Source organism: Lipotes vexillifer, unplaced genomic scaffold (assembly GCF_000442215.2).
Source record: "Lipotes vexillifer unplaced genomic scaffold, Lipotes_vexillifer_v1.1 scaffold666, whole genome shotgun sequence".
Taxonomy (NCBI): domain Eukaryota; kingdom Metazoa; phylum Chordata; class Mammalia; order Artiodactyla; family Lipotidae; genus Lipotes; species Lipotes vexillifer.
The window spans coordinates 1,396,918-1,402,247 of NW_006787408.1; the positions used below are offsets into that span (position 1 = coordinate 1,396,918).

At 62.0% G+C, this 5,330-nt stretch overlaps 1 protein-coding gene across 1 annotated transcript in view; it reads right to left on the reverse strand.

Moving 5' to 3' along the window:
- Window positions 1-3,528, reverse strand: part of SIX2 (SIX homeobox 2) — a 6,838-nt gene extending 3,310 nt beyond the window's left edge. Inside the window, exon 1 of the mRNA XM_007459964.1 lies at window positions 3,507-3,528. The gene's annotated coding sequence lies outside the window, so the exon portion shown is untranslated. The remainder of the gene's footprint in view (window positions 1-3,506) is intronic.
- Window positions 3,529-5,330: the final 1,802 nt, after the last annotated feature.

The window sequence follows — 5,330 nt, forward strand, 5'->3', positions numbered from 1 at the left end:
GGGGGGGGGCGGTGGCCCCGGCCTGGCGCTGGCTCCCGGAGAACTCCGAGTCACTGCAGGACGTCCCCGAGCCGGCCGCGGGTCCCGCGCCGCTCCGCGCCCCCGCCGCTCGCGCACTTCTCCTGAGTCCTCGTCCAAGCCCGGGGGCCGCCCGGGGCGCCGCTCCGCATGCTCCGCGCCCTCCCGCCCGCCAGCCGCTCCCTCGTTCGCTTCTCGCTAGCTCTCCCTCCCGTCTAGCTCGCTCGCTGCTTTTTTAATAATATTATTCTAAGCGGGCATGAGGCGCGGCGGCCCGCGCCCTGATTGGTCTGGTTATCTGACCCGGGGCCTGCCCGCGCCAGACAATAGTCGGAGTCAAATTATTCGCCATGGAGACGCTGTCAGTCACTGGTAACCCGAGCCCGGCGGGCCTGGCGGCTCCCCCCGGCCTGCTCCGCTGACAGATCGCCGGGCTCCGTGCAAAGCGTAGGGCAGCCCGAGACGGGAGCCGGAGGCGCTCCAAGAGCCTGGGAGGCGGAGAGGGCCGGGCAGAGGCCAGCGGCGGCGGTGATTGACGGGGCGGACGCCCAAAGAGCAAGGGAGGAGCTGGACCCGGGGGGGGGGGGGGGGGGGGGGGGGGGGCGGAGTGGAGACGCGCAGAGAAGAAAAGGGGAGGACCGAGGTGGGGAGGGAAGAGAGGAGAAGAGAAGGCGGAGGACGTTAAGGGGGTGCCGGGAAGAAGGGGAGGGAGTGGGGTGGAGGGAGCCACGAGGGGGAAGAAACTTTGCCCAGCTTTTCGCAAGGCCGAGCCGGCTGTCCCCCGGGTCATCACGCCGCTCCCGGGGCTGCTGTTTGCCGGGTGGATTCTGCCCAGGAGCTGACCAGTGGGGTGGGAGAGTTTGGACGCGCTAGGGCGCCCCTTAAAGATTTGGCTTTTCCCGCTGACAGTGCCCCACCCCCATCCTAGGAGTTCGGGACCCGCGAGGTCCGCGAGGGAGAGGGGGAGGGAGCCGGAGAGAACTGAGGAAAATTTGGCAGTGGCTACCGGCGGACGCTTGAGAATCTACTTCTTGGAGGATCCCGCCTTTCCTCCTTCTCTTAACCGGGCCGGCTGCTCCGCGGCCGGTACCGCCCGGCTGAGCGCTCTTGGCTCTTCGCTGGGCGGGGACTCAGACTTAACCCCACGGGTCCCACGGCCCGAGAAGCTCCCGGCACTTCCGTGTGGCCTCCACGGAAGTTGACTCCGGTGGGCAGCGCCGGTGGTCTGCCCATAGGGATGCGAGGGCAGGGTATCTAGGATGGTCTTGGCCCTTCTCCTGTGGGTGGTCGGGGAGGCAAGATCCACCACCTTCTGGCCTCTCTGCTTGGACTCGGCTCTGGCCAATTCCAACGTGAGAACCGGGTCGCCGAGCTCCGGAATGAGGGGCTTAAAAAGGGGATCCTGTTTTTTGCTTCTTTGTCACGGCGCGTGTGTAAACACGTGGCGCTGGTTCTCTGGGAGAAGGGCAGGCGGGTAGGTGGGAGGGCTGGAGTGGAAGAGGGGGTGTTGCGGCTGTTTCTACGGTTTTGAAAAGCCCCGGGGTTAGCTCCTTCGCCGACTGGTCTTTCCCACCTCCGTTTCCCGTCTTGGCTCTGAGCTGTTGCAGGCTGGAGCCTTGCTGGCTCCCAGTGCCAGGACTCAAGCCAAAACAGAGCCCCGGCTCTGCCTTCATCTTAGGACTGTAATCTGTGTCTAGGCCACATTTCTTGGTTCCTACCCCCTTTAAATTTACTCAGAAGTTTGTGCTAGGAGCACTGGGATGCGGGTCCAGAACCCCGGGTTCAAGCTGTGACTTTGCTTGGTGTTTTTGAGCAAGTCTCCTACTTGTTCCTCTAACCCTTAGTAACATTTCCCAAAGTTTCCCCCCTGCTCTAGCATTCTAGACGTCCTGTGGGGGACTTGCAGTCATGAAAGAGTGGAACCCTGTGATTCTCCCTAAGACTTTTGCCTCTGGGGGCCTGTCCAGATGTATGGAGACCACAGGGTTATCAAAGTATGTTCCAAGCCAGTGGCAGGGACAGCTCCCTGCAGAATTTCAGGTGGCATGCTCAGAACCTGCATCAGTCTGCTGAGAGGAGCCCTGCTGTGTCCAGGCCACTTTATCCAGAGTCCCATGTGCTGCCACACAGGGTTTGCCCCAGAGTCGGGCTTAGCGGACTCTGGAAGACATGAGGAAGTACTTACCCCTGGCTGCAGTGAGGTTCAGAGCCCACCTTACTCGTCCCAAGAAAGGGCAACCTACTCTTTCCAAGACCTCTTCCTCAGCCACGTGGTTAATGACTGGCAGGCAGGTCCCACCTCTGGCCATGGCGGTCTTACATCTTGGCAAGATCAAGTCCGTCCTAACTGTTGGGGAGCACCCTAGTCTGGTGCAGGTGAGTGGGACTGGTCAGTAACTTCCTGGTGTGAGACTTTGGGCCAGTTTATGGTCTCCACCTCCTTCTCTCTACTAGATGAGGCCTGTGTGATCTTTCAGGTCCCTGTTGCTAGAATGAGTCTAAGAATACTAACCTTGAAAAAGTGGGTAAACTGCAACCTCAGCCACAGCTTCCACTGGGAATATGCCCCTCCCTGGACCCTTGGAGCGTCAAGATTGAACCTCCTTCGGGACTGGGTCCTGCCTATGTTCAGCTAAGGCAGATTTTCTGGAGCTTCAGACTCACCATCCCTTCTAGTGTTGCTCTCTTGGTGGCCTCTGGGTGCTGAGCCCAACGGTCAGACCTGCCAGGAGCACACACGTGGTACCTGCCATCTTGGATAATATAGCGTGTGCCATATGGAAAGAGGGAGCACAAAAAAACCTGTAACGTCATTACTCAATGCATGGGTGTGTGTCCATAGGCCACTGGTTCTGCCCTTCCCCCATATCTGTAGGAAACCAGTTTTAGCAGGTCTGGGCTAGAACCTTTTGCCAGCAGAGGCAGCTGAGCGCCTGCCCTAAAAAAGGCTAGGAGCTCAGCTAGGGTCTCTTTACATTCTGCAGCCCCCTCCCTGCCTAGCCCCCTTCCTGACAGCCTTTGCCACAGGACAGAGCACTTGGCAGGCATTTGGGTCCTCCAGGATTTGATAGATGCCAGGCTGACCCTAAGGCAATCTCAGCCCCAGGTTCCAGTGCTCAGAGCAGCTGCTGGAGAGGCCTGAGGGTGCCGGACACGGTGGGTCTACCCCACCCCAATCCAAGGAATCTATGGACTATGCAATCTATTCCTCCCCTAAGGCACACTTGAAAGGCCTGCACAAATGGAAGCTCCATGGCTGGGGAGGAGAAAACTTTTGTAGACCTGAGGAAATTTGGGCTTTATTGAAATGTCTCCTTTCATCTCCAAAGTGGGCCTGGAGTCCTTTGGGATAGACTTTCTGGAAGGCAGCAGTAGGGGTGGATGGGTGAGCTTTAACGAGCCCGCACTGACCCAATGCCTTTGCGCCGACTCTTGGTCAGGGACAGTCTGAGGCTGGGGCCCCCGCAGATGGCACCCATTGCCCATCCCAGGGGCAGCACGTGGCTCACTCCCGGGACTTTTGGAGAAAGGGAGAAAACAGCGGAACCAGCCTCGCAAGGGCTCCCCTGACTTTGGCTTGGGGCTTTTCGTAAAGGAGGGGTTGCTAAGGAAAAGGAGCTACTAGCCGGCTATTTCCAACGCCAGCTGAGAAGGGGGCGGGGGTTCGGTGCCAAACCAGAGAACCAGACCTTTTCTTTTCTTTAATCTTTATTTTTCCAGCCTATAAAGATTGCAGAAATCCCCTGGGCAGACTCCGGCCCTGGCGCCGCCCGCCCCAAGCCCTCCCCGCGGTTCTGCATCTCTGGGGTGTCCCGGCCCGGGGGGTGGGGAAGCAGGGCGCACCCTCCCGGAACCCGGGGTGGGCCGACCGCGGCCGCAGAGCCCTGTTCCCCCGACACTCGCCCCTACCCGGCCTCCCGCTTGGGCCTCGCTCGCGTTTCGGTGAAAGCGGGGCTCCCGCCACCGCCCCGCCTGCCCCCTGGCATTTACGAACCCCCGCACCGCACGGTTTTTTGTGTTGGCCGACTTTTGGGGGAGGTCAGGGCGCGGGAATTCCGCTCGAAGCAATTCTCCGTTTTTGAAGACGGTTCCGGTGGCGCCCGGGGATACAGGGAACTGGGCTCCGGGTGGCCGCCCTCGTGAAACTGAGCGAAACGGGACATCGCCTGCGCCGCACGTGGCTGGCACGGTCCCGGGCCCCCAAGGGCCGGAGCAGCAGCGTCCAGCGGGGACAGCCGCTGCCCCTCCGCCCTGCGGGTCTTTTGCCCCGGACCCATGCGACGGGCTGGGCCGCCCTCAGGAGCAAACGGTTTGGAGGCCGCAGGCTCACTGGGGATCTGGTTCTAAACGAAAAGAGCGAGAACGTAGGGCTTGGGGTCGGTCTGGAGGCTGGCAAACCCGGGAATAGGCCCGGGGCGGCGCCAGGGCCCAGCAGGACTTGAGACGGGTCCCCAGGTCTCGGGCGCTGCCCGCTTGCTTACGACGGCCGTCCCGGCTCGCGGCCTTGCGTCCCCGCCCGCGGTCACGGCTCGGTCCTGGAGCCCTTCGTACCCGCGCCGCGCTCCCTCCGGGGCTGGCAGGGGACGCCGCGCCCCTTTGCCTGGGAAGGGGTTGGGGACTGGGGGGCGCGGGCGCGGGCGCGGGGGATCGGGCATCCGGGTGAGCGGGCCAGGTTTTCGGCTTTGGGGTCAGGAAGCGGCCGAAGTCCGCCGCCGGGTTTTTTCCGCTGAGACGCGGAGGGCCTGGGCACTGCGGCCCTGCGGCCCTGCCTTCGGCCGGGTCTGCCCGCGAGCGCCCCCACGCGGCAGTTCCCAGAGTCCGGGTCGGTGGGTCGATGCTCGGTTTCCCGAAGGCCTCTAACGGAGCAGGGAGAGGGCGCCGGGAGGGCCCGGCACCAACCGGCCGGATGCACAGGCAGAGAGGACACGAGAAGTGGGGTGCGTCCGGGCAGCGTGCTCCCTCGGAGACAGACACACACCCGTTCCGAGGCGCACTAGGTTGCCCGGGTCTGATCCCACGATCCTTGGGGAACAGTCACCGGCTTTTCACCCTCGCGTGTCGCCCCGCCTGGAGACTCCGGATCTGCCTGGCACGCAGTGGAAATGTTCGAATGAATGCTTGAATGACCAGTGGGATCTGACTGACAGCAACAACTGGGAAGTACCAGGCCAATAAGAGAATGGCCCTCTTCCTCCTCTTTCCTTCTGTGTTTCACTTCCAGTCCCCTTTCTGCCCTCCTTTCTCTGCAGGGGAAGACCCAGATCTGTGACGGCTTTCTCCAACCAGAAGTACTGGGTGCTGGAGTCTCTGTA